This window comes from Argiope bruennichi, chromosome X1 (assembly GCF_947563725.1).
Source record: "Argiope bruennichi chromosome X1, qqArgBrue1.1, whole genome shotgun sequence".
Taxonomy (NCBI): domain Eukaryota; kingdom Metazoa; phylum Arthropoda; class Arachnida; order Araneae; family Araneidae; genus Argiope; species Argiope bruennichi.
The window spans coordinates 77,167,184-77,186,831 of record NC_079162.1 but is presented as its reverse complement, the minus strand read 5'-3'; the positions used below and the strand labels follow the sequence as shown (position 1 = coordinate 77,186,831).

General features: G+C 27.9%; 1 protein-coding gene across 1 annotated transcript in view; it reads right to left on the bottom strand.

The window, feature by feature from the left end:
• Positions 1-17,559, bottom strand: part of LOC129958169 (myosin-VIIa-like) — a 76,524-nt gene extending 58,965 nt beyond the window's left edge. The window contains exon 1 of the mRNA XM_056070413.1: positions 17,326-17,559. The gene's annotated coding sequence lies outside the window, so the exon portion shown is untranslated. The remainder of the gene's footprint in view (positions 1-17,325) is intronic.
• Positions 17,560-19,648: the final 2,089 nt, after the last annotated feature.

Sequence of the window (19,648 nt, the reverse complement as noted above, 5' to 3'; positions counted from 1 at the left end):
AGGCAATATCAAACTATCTAAATATTTACTTCCCAACAATTTGAGGATGTTTAATCCACAAGGTATGACGGGCACTAGACTCGTATAATGGTGAATCTGATGGTTGGAACTATGATCATCTGATCCCGATGCCATTAATTTCCATAAGGCTTAATAGTGCATAAAATAAGCTCCCCTTCTCCACCATCCTAAAGTGGGGTCTTAAATATGAATTTTTAATGAAAGAAACCGCAAGGACCACTTTACTGCATTTTCCATTATCAGTAAGTAAAAATAATCCTGAATATCGTCGCAATTTAATAGCTTTCGTTAAAATTTAACTGTTAAATACATTTACCAATAATATACCGTAACATTAGCCAATTCTTCATTGTCTTATTTTACTTCCAGTTTATGAATTCATTTGGAATTACCTATGAAACTTGCATGCTTACATGAGGTCACAGAATTTCTATCCGAAAAGTGGTGGTAAATGAAAAAAATGATAGAACTAACTTACATGTCTATGTTACAGTGACATATTTGTTTATATCAACACTGTATAAATCTAAGCGTCAGGAGTAAAATGTCGCAATCGACAGAAGAGTAATGTATAGCAATATGCATTTTTTTAGGGCTGTTATCTTTTGTTCTTTTCAACCTACAGCTTTGATACTTTGTCCATCCAAAAATACGGGCCCTAGGTAAGACAAAGATTTTTCTTTATTTTTTTTTAATCGGCGAAATTAAACGTTAGATAATTTATCTCTTAAATACAAAGATACATACAATCAGTTTTCCCCCAACTTTTCACCAACATTTAAAATATTGAATATCATCATTGTAAACAATATTATACGGAATTTATTAGTCATTTATATATATCCATTTATTTGATGGTATACTATGAGTTAATGACAAAAAATTTACTGTATTCTGGTAAAATTGCAATATTTTTTTCCAATCATGAAAAACTATCTTAAGAGATTATTTTCAAACCAGGTATTAAAAAAATATATATATGGAATCTGCAAAACGTTTTTTTCCATCACATAACAGTTTCATTTTATACATGAATATCCCCCCCCCGGAGATTTTATATCAAAATCAACAAAACTGTTTGTACAAAAGAAACAAATTGACAAAGACGTTATTCACATATTTCTTATACGCATCATTACAAATACTATTTTTATGAAACTGTTTTATAACAATATTAATTGCTATCAATATTTATTATGTAGTCGAAGTATTTCCACGACAAAAATGATGCATTCACAAGATGAGACAAAAGTTTTATGAATCGGTTTGAGATTATCCTACCTAGCGTTCAATGCTGAGGAAAGCATTTAATAATTATTAATGCGTAAAACCTTGAATACCAGTACGATGCGCATCACTGATTTTGTTCGGTCTCCGATGAGTAATAAGCCTAATCTATTAATCTCCTTATATGCATTCTCTTGTATAACGTTTTGATGTATCTTCACAGCTAAATCAAAATAAAGAAATAAAAGTTCGTTTTCAAGGTTTTCTTCCTCGCATAAAACGGCCCTTTAATATAAGATCATATTGGCAAATTTTATATTAATATTAAAAGTTTTTATAACCAAACTCATCAAATATGTAATGTACTGCAGTTTCTTCATGAAGTACAAAGTGTTAACAAGGTTAAAACATAAAGCTATAAAATCCAATACAAATTGAGAGCATTGCACCATTTCAAATAGCACAGACAGAACACATTTGATATCTTCATATTTGTAAATGCACATAAATAAAATGTACCTCATTAAACATTAATCCTGATATTAGAAAAGTATTATTTTTAGCTTTCTTCTCAAAAATACAGCTAAAGTTACCCAGCAGCTTCATGAATAGTTTGACATTGAAAAGGTCAAAGTAGAAGTAGATATAATTCAATAAAATTGAATTCTTGTCTTTTTATGTTAGATTAAGCATTAATTTGATTAACCATTTTACGATTCTTGCACCTTCATTTATTCAATGCCTGGACTGTTGAGAACATTTACCAACGGCAAGAGTAAAAGAAATTAAAAAATTTTTTGTTCGATTTCGTAAGTATTAAAAAAAATCTATGGCTAATACACTGAAGAATTATAGAAATCTCACACAGGCCTCCTATACACAGGTAAGTGAGAGTAATCTGAATTTCTGATACATAATTTTTCAATAAAACATTTCATTTCGAGACAAATTTTTAAATTCAATTGCCATTAGTTATCAACTAAAGGAAAATTACTATTTTAAATTTCACAATACAAGCGCTGAATAGTTGCTTTACTTGATACAGATCACAACTGCCATTTTCTTAATATTCTTCAACAAAAAAAAAACTTTAAACCGTGAAGATCCGAATAGTAATCGGGTAAATATGTATTTGTGAAATTTTATTTAAATGCAGAATTATAGAGAAACTTCCTTTTTCAATACATTTACAGTACATCTGGCCCAAAACAAAAATATATAAATCTTATTTTCTGATGCAAAACAATTTTTTTCAAATGGAGTGACAAAAACAGAAATAGAATGGTAGTATAGTACACAAACAATCAGACTTTAAAGAGTTAAGCATAATCAAGTGCTATTTCTCAGCACAAAAATCCACTGTACAGAAACTTAGCTACAATAAATTAAATTACAAAAGCAACCAGCACACCGGAAAATTCCTCCTCAAATCATTTTTTTATCGTTCAATAAGCATCACCCAGAAACGCAGATATACAGTATAAGACAATATAAATTTGTCAAAAAGAATGAAAGCAAAAGATCAAAATAAAATCAACGGTATCAAATATTTGTAAATATGACATCCGACCAATTTTGTCGAAAATGAATATAATAAGCAGATTGCAAGGGTTGGTGAACACGTGACTAGGCTCACTGCCTGGCCGAGTGTAACCCAATGCCCTGCCTTCTTATGCACAAACGAGACTAACCGAGCCGAACAGTACCTGAAGGTCCAAAGCACGTGACTGGTGGATTAAACAAAGGTTCGGTGATGTAAAAATTTTTTGATTCGTTGATTAAGGATACAATCTGCATGATTAGACGGCACTTATGATGACAATTTCTCTCCTGATGGAACTGATAACAGGTCAAATATCTATCATTTCAAACTTTAAATTTTATAAGTAGTCAAATCTAACATGATAGTTGAGCAATACTTCCTTGTACAACTTGCGATTTATAGATCCTGGACGATTTCAAGCAAAATAATTTTCGGTACGCATTTCAAGCAATTCTTGGTACTCATTTTTGTGCAATGATAAAAACAGTTTTCTAATAAGCACTGTTTTAAGGACACGTACATCGATTCCAAACACGAGGTAAAAATTCAGAAATAAAGATAGAAAAATAGGTTGAACTACCAAAAAAACTGGTAAATCAGTCGATAACGAGAAGCGAAAAATGTTAAGTCAATAAATAACAGACGAAAATTCCATGCACGCATTTGATACATAAACCAAATTTTTTTAAAAATTAGAACAGCAAAACAGGTATTCATAAATAATCAAGCAATAAACGAATAATTAGCTCTCATAAAATTTTAAGCATTTCATCCTATAATTAATAATTAACAGAATAAATTATAATAATGAGCTATGTTAATGTTTCTGGGACACAAAAAGTGCTTAAATAATTGAAGTTGAAAAAAATGTATCAACTTAACTAAAAATCCGAATATTAAAAAATGCTAAATTCAGGAAAACTTCGTTGTCAAAAATCATGGTACGATCTCATCCAATAATTTTGACAACAAACATGAAACTTTTTTTTTTTTTTGGATATGTTTTAATCGATTAAAGGTTTGAAATGCATACATACACGTAAATAGGAGAAAGGAAGAAAAAAAAAAAAATGTAGAAATATTTATTTGTTTTAGATTTATATCTATTCAATATTTATTTTTCAGTTTCTATGAGATATTTCAGAAATATGTAAACGAAGTTTAACTACGGACATAGACAATATTCACTACAGCACAAACTAAATCAGTAAAAACCTACACAGTTTTTTGGTCTGGAAATAAACTTATTTTTAATCAAAAAAGGCTTAATGGTGGAAAAAGTTTTAAAAGCATTACTATTAACATTAATAAAACCATTACATTTGGGGGAATTTCAAATAAAAATAAAGAATATACTCTCGATGTACTACGCCTTATTTACGAATGAAACAATTTGCAAGAGAGAATTTATTCTTTTCCCATTTTCTCATTCATTCGACTGACAATAGAACGCTCAGCAAATTTCAAAAGCAACGAGAACTGTCAATAAATAATCGAAGAAATAAAAAAAGGAAGCGCCCAATTATTAGAGTTCAACTTTCGGATATATGAAGGTCAATGCTGGATGGAATCGTTAGTAGCTACTGGACACTTCGCAGGACATTGACCTTCTCCGTCGTGGCCTGCAGGAGAGCCAGTTTGAAGGAAGGAAGCACGCGTTTTCCAGTAGAGGGAAAACTTGCATCAGCGACGAAGCAAGATGAGACAAAAATGAAATGACTGCTGCCGTGTCAAAGCATATAAATCGAGACCGCGCACCTATGACACGCTTCCAGCAAACGGATGGGCTTTTGCAGGTATTTGCTAGTAATGCCGGGTCACCTTTTAGTGCCAGACAACTATGCCAACAACCAGTTTGAAAGGTTCGCTTTTATCACGGCATTGTCGGGTGGAAAAAATGGATAAAACGCTTTCGTTTGAATGTTTGTATTTATGACAGGAGTATATGTACAAGCGGCAAACAATGTCATGATACGTTGACTCAAATTCAAATTTAATCATTATTCAGTTAAGAGTAGTTTTTTAACTTTAAATTTTGAAATACAGATATTAATGTAAAAAGCTGTAGTGATCCTTTGAAATAAAAGGGTTATTATTATTATTACTGTAAAAAAATTAGCTCCGAAAATTTTTAGTAGAAGAATAATTTTTATTCATCAATATCATAGCATTCTTTATTAAATTAAAAGTTCATAATAGAGAAATTTAAACATTAGTCTAAAACGCTTAAAACGTATTTTTCAAAAATTTATGTGAGTTGTCAGAAAGTTCAAACATTTTTTTGTTATTTACTAAGGATTACAAAATGGTAAGCAGTCTGCAAAGAATAAATATAAGAATATCATCTAAGTTGCACGTTAAACGATTATTACGTGCAAAAATTATCATCAATAATTTATGTACGAGATAGAACTTTTTTAAAAATAGAAGCAATGATTATCAATATCGAGCTTTAGAATCTACGAACATTATATATTTTATAAAATTAGAAGTATGTGCGCATACTGCGCGCTTTTATACAACAAAAGTATACATTAAAAAAGTACTAGAAATGCTCGAAAAACCAAGCACCAAATCCCTCCTCCTTCAAATCATTGCAATTTCAATCAAATATTCACAAATTTCCATTTCTTTAAATCTTAAAATAATCGTTCCTTTTTTAAAAATTTTATTTTCTAATTCTCTATGTTCATTCTGGTACCTTAGTTATCCTTCAAAATGTAAGCATATATAAAAATTACAATTAAACTTTTTACCCAATCATATGACATAAGTTGAGAAAGTGAGAAAGAAAAATACATAGAAATTTATGATAAATGCTTGCATTTTTTAATTAAAAACAGAATGAACACCAAATAATAAGTTATTATTATCTTTAAAAAATATCATTTCTGAATTCACCCTATATTTGAATCATCAGCACCATTTACTTATTTAAAAGAATGCATGATATTTCGTGTCTTCTAAATTTTGACTGAACAGACAAGCGTCAATAAATCACACGACAATCGATGTGATTTTTTTTTTCTTTTGAAACTTTCGTCTCTCCATGTCATTTTTTCGAACATTCGGATGCAAACAAATCGTAAATTTAATAGCTCTTAATTTAAATATTTTGTGCATATAAGGAGTTTCCCCATATTTTTAAACATTAATATGATTATCTTTTAGAATACTAACTTATTTCTTTTTATCTTTTAAGTAATCTCTTTTCTCAAATAAAAACGGCAATTCCGATACAGTAGACAAGTAATTAATCTTCGTCTGCAGAATACGTTTTGTTAAACTCTAACATTATTCCTTTCTAGAATTGATTTGTTCACATCTGGACATTAAAAAACTGTCATGTATTTTCTACATATATGACAAATTTTATAATTCAGCTGGATTTCTGATAAATACTGTTTCTAATTTTCAGATATAATTATTCTAGAGTAAAATATTTTAATAAATTACAAGGCTTATTGAAGTTTCAAAGGTTATTCATTTAAGACAAAGGTAAGATTTTATAATTAGATTTTCGCTAATAAGTAAGGTTATGAGCTATTCCATAAAACGAGGTTCAATATCAATTTCTAGACGTTAGCTTTTGTCCTGGTGCCCCTAAAAAAAAAGTTGAATTTCGTCCTAAACTACCTTTGAGCTCCCAAAATTCAGACTCTGGACAAAATTATTTTCATTTTTTTCAACGCTTTTACAAACTGAAAGGGGGAAACAAACCGTAACACAGGTGTTAATTCCACAAAAATTTACGCGAAATAATGTTACAACGGAAATAAAGGCGTATGAAAGGCGTGCATTGTAGCCTAGCCCACGTTTGATATATTGCAACAAACACGCGGCCTTGAAAACGAACAAAAACCTATGTTTGAGAGAAAGTGGGCGAAACCTTACCATTCGAATTACACCCCACACAAGTTAAAAAGAAAGCACATGGCAGATCATTGATTAACCCACTCTACTTTCCCCACGCAACATTTACTCGACACTTTTAGAAATTTCTTAAAGTAATCAACCAACTTAATCGGAAACAAATTGTTTTATAACATTTAATTTATCTCAGCACACATTCTGTTAGCAGTGCAGCAATCAGATTTTGCTCTGAGACAATTTAATAAAGTAGATAAACAAGCAGTATTTTTGATATTCTCTTACCTTTTCAATGACATTTATGAACTAGGTGTAGTCATATTATACAGCTCTCAAAGACAGCAAGAGTAACACTAAGCATACATCGATGCAAATTACTTTTTATTTAATTACGGCTAGTTATTTAAGATCAACTAACAAAATTATTGTAGATATTCGATCAGTTGTAGGTTCAGAAGCACTTAGATAACATGTAAAGTTTTGGAAGAGATTGGCAACGACTAAATATTCAACATACTAATTATTGAAGATGAAGGTCTGCTTTTAGACGAAAAGATTCAAAGATAAAGTTCAAATACAAGAATTTCTTCTCATGATCCTTATAATAGACGATAGTACCATTTTATATTTCAGTCTCTTACACACTGATTAAAGCAAAAAACTTTTCGTATTTACATCACCAACCCCTGTTGCTACAAAATAATTTTAGTAGCTTTCAACTTTCACTGGTATTTCTTTACAAAATATTACATATCGCAAAAAAAAAAAAAAAAAAAAAAAAAAAAAAAAAAAAAAACAGTAATCCTAAATTTAAACATAAAAAGAAAAAGGTCCCCTCCAACTAATTTATGAATAGTAAGATAATGAATCTAAATGTTTCACTTGTATAACTTAATGTGTTTATGTATTTTTGATACTACGCTTATTTAAATATAAACTAAACCACACCTAAAATGTACGAAGAGGCGTACAGAAATTATTTCGGCGCCATTCATTTAAAAATCAATTTTTTCGTATATTTGACATTAAAACAGACTTAAAATAAATTATTAATATTTTAAGCTCTTAAATTGATGAGATTGCAAAATGAATCGCAAAGTGGAGAGATAATATGCTCACATGTTTGAAGCCTTATAATGTAATGAAATTATAAGACTTCTACTTATGTATCAGTGCTGTTATCGTATATATGGTAACTAGATATATGCAAATATATTTATTAGATAAGAGTTTAAATAAAAAAAATTAGTTATCAGTGCGGTCATTTTCAATTCAGTAACAGTATAGTCTTCAATAAAATATTTCGAGAAGTAACTGTCAGAAAATATCAGTTTCAGCAACTGTGCTATTCGACTTAATTTCTTTTCTTTAAATCATTTTGAAATATTTCAATAAAAATAAATCATTACATAATGAGATAAACATAAAAAAAACAAACAATTTCATCAACTATTTCCAGACATTTCTCGGTTTTGTCATATTAGAAAAAACATATAAGGATATTCTCCCGTAAATTGTTCAATAAAATTTAAAGACTTAAGAGATACATTCCTTACAAACATAAATAATAAGAAAATGAATTTTAAAAAACTCATTTTCCATGTCTTACCAACTAAAAATACTCTTCGAATCGTAGTTTCGACAGCATTGCAAACATAAGATTCAATTTATTTGAGATAATTATTTTACAATTAAATAGACGATACTATTCCAAAAAATGATCAAATGCTTAAGTTTTCGGATACAGGTGAAATATAATTGTAAGTGCTACAGTAAACCAACTGCTGAAATTTCTGAAATTTGACAAATGACTCATAAAAAAAATCTCGTTGTTGAATAATACAAATTTTACCTCCTAAATAAAAAATTGTACAACTATAATTCGAAGAAAAATTCAGTTATTTATAACCGTGATGCACGGTTTTAACCCTTTTAAAATGCGAATAAATAATTAGGATATGATATACAGAAAAATTATGAATTTCTATAAAGAATTTCTTCACAATATGTCAAACAATTAGAATCAAAATTACATGGTTGAAATCACCATTAATTTAAATAAAATAACATGAAGATACATTTAGTATCTATAAAGCAGGAAAAAAGTAGCAATGATAAAAAGCGTTTCAGTTTAAAAGATTTCCTTCATCTTCGTTCGCCAAAAGTGTTGTAATATTATTAAAGGCAAGTGTGTGTGTGTGTGTGTGTGTGTGTGTGTGTGTGTGTGTGTGTGTGTGTGTGTGTGTGTGTGAAAGGTTTCATAAGTTAACACATTGTGTGCATTCTCTGCTTTCAAAAAATAGAATATAAAATAAGACTTAATTGCTCTTCATTTATTATAATTTAAACAAATATTATTCTCTTTTTCACAGAAAGAGTTTCCAGAAAATCAGTACGAATAATCGAGTTATCATTATAATTAGGAAGTAAATTAGCAATAAATTCTGTTCCATATGTAGAATATTTTCGAAGAGAATCTTAATCGAAAGGAAAATCTAGTTTCTTATATACACTCCTAAATCGCAGTCAAATAAAAACAACAGAGCTGGTACCCCAATTTTCAAAACTTTCACCCCACACTCACGTATTCTAACCCATAAAATCTTCTTAATGACAGACTTTAAAAATGCATTTAACATTATGTTGCCACCTTCTAAACATTTCAATAATCGAAAACAAACTTTCAAACAACTTAAAATTTCCTAATTTTGGAAGTATGCACAGGTAAACTATACTCGAATTTTTAAAAAAAATCAAGCAAATAAAAATTTAAGTACCATATCAAGCATTCCTAAAATATAGAATTTCAAAATAATTTTACTTAAAATGAGTATAACTCAGTTCAAAGAAGGATACAGTATTTCAATGTACAGTATTATCTGTTTGATAAGTACAGTATTATCTGTTTGATAAGTACAGTATTATCTGTTTGATAAGTACAGTATTATCTGTTTGATAAGTACAGTATTATCTGCTTGATAAGTACAGTATTATCTGTTTGACAGATAACGATAAAAACTAATATTTAAAATTAAATATATAAGGATTTCAGTAATGATGAGAAAATTATTACTGGAAATCATTTTTTATCAATCAAGATTTCACAGAAAAAATATAATTTTATAAAACTAAGCGTATTTAGAAAGCATTCATCAAAGCCAATATAATCCTACACTTTTGAACATTCTAATCGTTGTGACATGCAGAGATATTTCAAGAAACAATAACGTTAAGAGATGAATATTTCAGCAAAAGGAGTTGTAGTAGAATTCAAAAAATGAGATCAACAATTTTAGTGAAATCCATTCCCAATCTCTATTTTCCAATAATTTCATAATTTGAAATTGATTTTTAATATTTTATTTCAAAATTTTGCTTAGATGTCGACCAATCTTTCTCATCATAAAATTTCAAGTTATTACGAGCAAGACTTGCCAACACTCAAGCAAAACTATTGCTCATAAAATTTTACAACGCTCTTAAATCTTTCATCAAAGAGACTTTAAAAAGAAATAAAATAGTTTATTAGTTTACACATAATAAGATTTTTATTAAATTATAGGTTATCACAAAAATTATTTAAAAATTTTCTGGGATAATTCTTAATGCTTAGAATAACGAACTTCAAAAAGGAATTATTTTAACATTATGACTTTTTAACATTTCTAAATATGTAATAATTTATAGATTTAAAAAAACTTCTTAAACTAGTTCATTCTTTAATTTATTAATTTTTAATGAAAAAAATCTAGAATGTATGGTTATTTTCCTTTCAAAAATTTCCCAGTATTATAATTTTAATAAATTTGAATTTCTATGAATTTCGAGTTTTCATTATAAGATAAAATATATATCTGCCAAACAGAATCACCTTATTTTCCAACACGAAACAAAAACCAAAATAAAAGAGATTCTCAGAATGTGTCGAAATGATGAAAAATATCGCTTAAAAGAATGCGTGCAGTGATCGTTTTTCGACCTCCATGCCACATATTCACATTAATTCATCACAGCTTGATACGAACGTTTAATCCTAACTGTTGCATGATTAACAACACGATAGAGGGTCAGTTAGCCTTTTTGCACACTAATGAGTAGGATATAAAAACAAATGCGCTCGTTAGATCGTATTTTGGAAACTGGCATGATCCCTCAGCATGACTAACAAGAACGCAAAGCAGCATGTGTATTTTTTAATTAAAAAAAATACGCGTGTTTTTCATAGCTAGGAATAGTTCAAGTTTTCGATTAAAATCCTGAACAGGTAGAATTTTTTAAAGGTAATAATTAACACTGATCTAGGTCATTATTTTAAAGATGATAAACAGTTCTTGGAAGGTCTAAGTAACGTGTCTATTCTAGAAAACAGACACATATACATAAACAAATAACTATTCAATATAATTAAGTAACATTGATAATTCTTTGAAGTTTTGTTTAAAGGATTTACTCACTACAAAAGACCATAACTGTTGAATAGAATCTATATGTAGTCAATTTTTTTTTTTCTTCGGGAGTTCAATATTGAAGCTCTAGTTAATTCATTAACTGCTCAATATACATATAAAATAATACTATCATCTTGATCAAAATAGTTTTTTAGTGATTCTGTTTTGTTTTAGTTTTCTCTTTTAGCTAGAAAAATTTAGAATGGTCTTCAAGATGATTTTAAAGTACATAAAGAACTATGTATTCCAAAAGAACTAATAAATATTTATATCATCTTAACAGAGAAACGCATGTTTGTAGCGTACCGCTATCATTGTGAACCTCGCTATTTCATAAATTCGTAATCGCTTATGAATTTTCAACACAAAAACTAAAAATAAATAAAGTTTGAAATTTTAGTGAATTTATTATGCTATTTTTATTTCATTATAAATGAATAAAGAACTAATGTCACAAATTTGGGGCTTTTTCAACGAATATATTCTAATAAATTCAAAATGAGTTACTAACTGCAATATTTCAAATTCGGATATTTCTCAAGGTCTGTTTTAGATGTTAACTTTATGTCTTTCAGTAGACAGTTCTTCCAAGAAGTAGATTAAGTTATAAACTGAAAAAGATAAGATACACAGAACAAAGGCTTGATGCAATGGTCACTGAATTCCCATCTCTTGGTCACGGTTAAAAACTACGAGTTGAAGATTCATCTTTGGATTCACACATAGAAGATTAAATCTGCCCTAGAAATGAATATACCATGTGACGTCCGGTGCGGTTTGGTGTTGATAATTGGGGAAACGCTATTGAATGCTTTTTCAATGGCATTCCCACAATTAGACTTTTAACATTTGTATTCACAGTATCCTATTCAGTTCTATGTATAACATCTGGGAAATGCCTTTCCGAATTTTCTATAAAAGTTTTCACAAAATTTCCTCACAATATTTTTGATTCACTGCATGTATTTTAACAAGACATTTTATACAGCTCGAATATTCAAAATATAAACTCATTCTTTTAATTAAATTTTTCATATTTATGTTCAGTTTCTAGCTAGAAAAGCATTGAATGTCAAAGAAATTGAAAATGATAGATTTAATAATACATTCCCTATTAACGAGACGATTTCTTTTATAAGCACATAATTATGAGTCAAAAAGGTATTTCACAGTCAATAAGACTTCATAATAATGAGGTATTTCCATATATTTTCAGTGAAAACCAATAATCCGGGTTCTATAGATCTGTTTGATTCATAAAAGTCAAACGAAATTGACAAGAGTCGCTAAGGCATAAAAAAAAAGAATGTGTTAACGAGGGAAACAATTACAAAATTTAAGCTTTATAGGTGAAAAATTTTATTTAGTTTTCTTATATTAATTGCAATTTATAAACGGATCTCGTAATTTTGAACTTTGGTCAAATGACGAAGACAACAAAATTTCTACGTCATACCAACGGGAGGAGGTTTGATCCTCAGATTTAAGATGCAGTAGATTGATCTTTGGTGGAATCGGGTTTCGAACGCGGAACCTTCTGGTGCCGAAGTTGAAACTTTTCCACCCGAACATTTCGGCCCAGAGGTTTTAAGTCTCTTATAAAAGTTAAAAATGTTAGCTATTGTAAATGCAAGTCATAAAAATATATTGAATTGAAATTATGGCATATTATTTAAAATATCTTCCGTATTGTACTAACAAACACATTGCAAGAGACTGTAAGAAAGCTAAGAAACAATCTTAAGCACGACACAGTAGATGTCTGACTGATAAATAGCTAAATATCCGAGTTTCAAAAAACAAATTTGTGGTGTTTCCATTACTCATAGCCGCTTACAATTAAGAATACAATGTAACAGAATATGAGAATCTCCAATAACTGAACATTCTGAACACAAAACAAATATACAGATCCCTTCCATTGTAAATGCTCCTGAATATTTATATCTTCACGAAACTACAACTATTAAACATGTTATCTTCAAGGACTTCCAAGAATAATGGAAGTAAAATTCAGGATTTTGATGCTGTCGCCATTCCATTCCAACAACCATTCCAAATAATAAAAAATGCTGTCTTGAGGAAACAAAAGGACACTAATCAAAATAAACCAACTGATCAGTCTTAAGATAAGCTGGGGGGGGGGGAGTCAGTTCGTCAAAATAAATAAAGTAAGAGGTGAAGAGAATCCTCCCAAGTTATGCAGTTAACGAACCGATTCGAAGCTTTACTGATTCTACTTTTATCAGGTAGTAAAATAAATGGTTATGGAAGTCTGTGAGCATTTGGTAAATAGACCATTTCTATTTGCAGCAAATAAACATGAAAATATTTTACCTAAACTAGGTACTAAGTATCTTCTATTGTAGGTTCAGTTTACTTTCAGTTTATACAAATAAAATGACATTTGAATATGGATTAGATTTTTGAAGAAATTTTTGATAACTTATCTGAAAGATTTCAAATTTAATAAGTCTTCTCCGCAAGTATACGGGGGATGGAAAATGGAAGGAATAAATAATCATTCAATTCTGTGTATCCTATTAAGATGTTGACTAGTTTAAATGAATGGTATCTGTTACAACAAATGAAAATTAATCAATCACTTTTATTAACTTGCTTATTTTGAGTCTTTTAAACACTTACAAACTTAATTACTGTGACAATATCAAGAATCAAAAATTTAATTTTACAATGTTAAACAGTCTTTATGGGAGAAAAAAAAAAAAAAAAAAAAACGGTTTATCCAATGGACTATTTGAGCTGTGCACCACAGGTGTCATTGTTTTAAGGATGTCTCACTTTCTTATACTGATTTCATTTTAATTTGAGCTAAAAAGATACTTAAATATGGTAAAATTAAAACTTTAGGTTTTACAACTACATTGCTATCGATTTTGTAGTGTTACATAAACAAGTATATTAGTTTGAAAATATTAAAACAGAGACAATCAGTGAGAAAATCCTAAACTATACTTATTATAGAAGTTACCTACATTACCAATGTTTAAATAGGTAATTATACACTTAAAAGATTTCCCATACAACAGAATACTATAATAAAAAATGTTATAAACTGATTATTAGTTAGGTATTTTCGTTAGCCCATAGGCGATCTAAATTCTTAGTTAAGTCTCTGATGGGCGCCAAATTACTCGAAGCCAGGGGCGCTTGAATTTGTTAAGATGCCTCAGTAGAAAAAGAAGCAATAAACATAAATGACGTTGACACAGAAATTACAAGTCGGTTTCAAATATCTAAAATATTAATTGTAAAATTACTGTTTTATTGATCTTCAGAGAATACGATGATCAATTAGTGGCATTAATTACATTTTAGGCATAAGAAATCAGAAGACTTGGTTGATTTAATTTTTTATGGCATAAGAGCTACCTTTAACCAGAGGGTACAGGCGAAGGGAAGCGTAGTTACTTAGCAGACAAGGAGACCGGCATTTCAGAAAATTCTTTTATAAGAAAATAACAATTTCCTAATTACCATATGGCCGAATGGCAAAATACACTATAAAGGGGGGGGGGAATTTTGAAGTTTCTAAGAATTATTCTTCATCTTTTAACTTCTTTTTACAAGGCAATTTTGACTGAAAAAGCTATACAATTTCCGCCGGTAAGTAATGATTTCCGTTATTTCTTTCCGCAGCTTCCGTTTTGGTAGTTTCGATAACACAGTTAGTACACAGTATTCAAATATCTAAAAACACTAAATTTCGAAGTTTTAGATTATTTCCAAACCAATCAATCGAATCATTTTTCATTATCTCATATGAAAGAAATTTTTCAGACACTTTTAGAAATTTATTTTAAGAAAAATTTAAATATAATTAATTCTCCTTTCTTTCTTTTCATACTTACTACCGATCTAAAGTAAACAATTTCTTTTGTTAAAATTTTATCAATTAAAAATGTAAAAATGAACTTTAACAATATGTACAAATTGAGTATGTCTAATATTAAGCAATTTTGACATGTCAACCAACTAAGAATGAACTATTCTAGAAATTCCAAATAATATTTTAAACATCAGTAAAAAAAGAGACTAAGATTTCATTAACAAATTTGGTACTAAGAATTTCATGCTAAAAAATAATCATTATTATAATTTTTTGATATTTAGGGGAAATAGCTGCCATATTCTATTCATTCATTAAATCCAAATTCAGTTTTTTTTTTTTTTTTTTAAATACAAAGTTAAGCTAAAAGTTAAGAATAATTATTTTATTCTTGCCATTTTTTTTATTTAAATATTGCAACCTATATTAAGTTTAAGGAAGTAAATTTTTTTAACATAATGAAAACAATAAAGAACCCAAAATTTTATTTATTTTTCCAGATTTTATTTCAAAAATTTTGGCACTTTAATAAAAATTTCATCTTTTTTTAAAAATTAATTTTATATATTTGCTTTTAATTTATTTTTACAGCTTACTTTGAATAAAGTAAAACTGAATATTAAATTTATATCTAAAAACTTGATTATTTTAAAATAAACTAACAAAGATATTTTAAACTAAACAAGGAATTATTTTAGAATTTTTTTTAATAATAATGTTTCTTCAATTTTTCTTTTGAAGAAATAAGAATTTTTAATTATAAATTCAGAGTAAAACTATCAATTCATTATTATATTATTGAATATTTTAGAATGTTAAAAGTTGAAAAGGTATATTATGAACTATGTTCTAAATGAGTTTTTAGAATTTGGCTGACAAAATCCATACAATAGCATTACAAAAATAGGACATAATCATAAGCAAATTTAATCCTTTTTGTCATCAATTATAACATTTTTTTTATAATTCTTATACAAATTAAACTATTTTATTATATGAATGCATCTTAAAAACTGTTTTTAACAAATAAATTTTAAAGATAAATTCAATTTATAACAAATAATAGTTAATTATACTTAATTTTAATTGTTTAGAAATAGTAAAACTAAATATCAAAATTTTCATTCATTAATAGAGAAAATTCTTTAGTTTTTATAGATAAAGAAAGATACAGATTAAAGAAATAAGTTTTCATATAAAGTTTTATTCTTCATTTTTCAGGTTTACTTTTAACAGCATGAACTATTAAAAAAAAACTTTTGAGCGTAATATTTCATATCCATAAAGTTGTTAAATGGATATGTTTTTAAAGCACGATGATTACATATATATATATATATATATATAATGAATAGTAATTGATTGTTGGAAAATGGCAATAAAAATGTGTAACAACTAATGAACTTAAATTACTAAAGATATTTTAAGAGGAATGTATTATCAAATATCTTATAATCAAGAAATTTATGTTTGGAATGCCCATTTTCTAATAAACAACATATATCTTACATCTAACCAATTTTTTTATCCATTAAATAATATTCTAAATTTTTATTAATTAATAGGCTTTTTTACTGAAAAAATATATACTGAACATATTATCTTGTTTGAGAAAATCATTATCATGATTAATTTTTATTTAAAAAAATACTCCAGTCTGGGTTAGATTCTAAATAATTCCTTTTAAATATATTTTCTTATGAAAAATTTGTCTTGGTTTAAATTACAATTCTAGAAAGGCAAATAAAAATTAATGAAGTTAATGAAATAGTATAAACAATGTAACAAGTAAAAATGTGTTGTAAACATTATCATGCATAAATAAATAAAGATAAATTTCATTAATAACAAATTAGTGAAATAAAAAATTTAGTTTTTGCCCTTTAATACATCTATTTATAATATTTATGTAAATTTTAAATGACTGCTACCTTCTTTTAAAGATTTAAAAAAAAAAAGCATTTTCTGCATTATATAACACATAGGTATAATATTTTTCACACCCCTGCTGTATAATAGCAGAAAATTTAAACAGCAAAAAAAGCCAAATTATACAAAAGTACATGTCTGGAGTATGAATATTTATATATAGCATATTAAATCAATTCGAATATAATTCTACTTATTATAGTATTCCGCTTCCTTACATATTTCAATACCTACATTTTAAACATATTTAGTTAAAATATAAAAATACCGATGGAAAATCACTACAAGCCAAAGGTATTTTTAAATAATAAATACATTCAAACACATATAAAATATTAAGTTTTATCATGTTGTCTTCATAGAATGCCGGCAACATCTCCGAAAAAAACACGTATACACATTTACAGAATTAACAGAGAACTGCAACGTCAACTTACCGGTGTGTTCTTTTAATTCAATAAACTAAAACTCCGATCACATCGTAAAACAGAGAACCAAGATATGACTACGATCTTGATATTTTACTTTGACAGTGGGCATCCATAACCGAAAGAAAACAAACGACAACAATAAATTCAAATATCGACACACAAATAAAATGTCCAGATTACACCTACAGCAGTCAGTAAGTTTTACCTGGCGACCAGGTGCGTCTGTACCTGTCAGGTAGATTCCATTCAACGAATCAGGTCGAACATAGAACACAAAGAAGTTTTCAACGTATACGTACGTCTTCAACAGGTGGCAGAAGGGGGCGCTGTTGCATGGCGGCGAGTGTAAAACTTTCGTAGCTTTTCGAAACTAATGAAAAAATAAGACTCGTTCGGTTCTGCATTTTTCAAAATTTTTAGTTGAAAGAAATATTTTTAAGTCAGTTTATTTATATAACTCGTGATATTCGTTAAAAAGCATGGTGGGAATCGAAATTCTTTCACCTATGGTGAGCCAGTGTTATAATCACATCAGCGTTCAATATTTTTTAACATTCTCGCTTTAAAATTCTTACAGGGGAATAATGGCAATCCTTTAATATTTTTTTCTTTGACGTATGTTATCTGTAATTTGAATTTTTGAATATTAAAGAAGTTAATATTGCTTTTTAATTATAAAATGCATTGTGGTTACATATATGATGCAACATGGCGTTATTCAATGTTTACATTGAATTATGAAAAAAAAAAAAAAAAAAAAAAAAAGAAAGAAAGAAAGAAAATTGATTGAAAATTTTGCAACTTTCCTGAATTGTACTATTTAAGAGATTCTTGTTATTTTCAGTGGGATTATTCTAAATTTATAAAAACAGTTTCTAAGTTTTGAAGGAATACAGCTGCTCATTTTTTTCTCGCTTTCTCTTTAAAAGAAGATATTCAATATAAAACTGATAAACAAACACTGATGATTAAACAAATAATAAATTATTTTTTAAATTGTAAATAATAAATTATTGGCTGTTAATTATGATGGATAATCAATAAACTTTGGGCACGCTATCTCTATTTGCTTACTTTGAATTTCATTCTGCTTGCGTGTATTTTCTTCTCTCACATTTCTGTGACTGTAAAATTGTTTGAAATGGAGAGAGAGGGAAAAAGAAAGAAAAAAAAAACTCGTATATTGAATAATATGTTATTGGAAAAAATTAGTATCGTTCTATATTCTGCAATCTAAATATTTAAAATAAAATTTTATTTTTTGTGAGATTTTGCTTAACCAAAGAATTATTCTTAAAATCCATTGAAACTTTAAAAAAGTAAATGAAAATAAATTACCATAAACTTCCATTTCTGCAGGGATGTTTTTTTTTTCTCGCTTTTATTTGCTGAAAATTTTTAACTATATAATTCAACATGAACTTCTGGCAAAAGGAAAGCAAAACGAATAAACATAAATTTCTGTCTCAATATTCCCTCTGCTTTATTGGCTGTAGTGAAGAAATTTATAATTATCAGAACTGGCTTCAAACATGTTCAAAAAAAGTAAAAATTTGGTCTTTGCAAAAAGGTTCTTGAATACATTCCTTTTTTCATAAATTCCAGATACTAGCAGAATGACTGAAACATTAAAGGAACCTTTAATTAATTAATTAAAGAAATTCTAATTTTTTTAAATTTAAGAATTTTTTTAAATATTTTTAGAAACATCTGAGTTATGTTAAAATATATATTACTGCGTGAGACAATGACAGTGCACTCATCCAATAAATTATCCTTATTTTTCAAAATTAATTTAAAGCAATAAATTTTTAAAGCAAATACTTCAGCATAACTACTTAAAGATCAATATTATTAGCTTTAATTCTTTTTAAGCTTAAACATTCACCCTTTTAACACAAGCTATTGTGCGATATCTCCACAATGTTGTTAAATATTTTGAATGCATAATAATATCGTAAAGGGTGAAGGTAACGTAGCAATGCTCTTAGGCATTTTGTGCTAATATGGTATTTATGTTTTTTATTGAACATTTTCAAATTTAGTAAAAACGTGGCTCTTAAGAAAGATGTTTGCATGTTATTTTAAAGACTATATTAGTTGTATAGATAATATTACTGAAAAAGCAACTTTTTATGAAATGAATTTAGAATTTAGTTAACATATCTATAAAATGCATGAATGAATGTAATTTTAATGCCGATAGATAAGCCCAGGCACATTGTTTAATTTCTAATGTAAATTAAAGTGGCAGTTTTCAATTACATCATATTCTTTTCCTGTGATTCATAGCCTCAAAAGAGAAGTGGTGTAAAAAAATGCAAGAAAT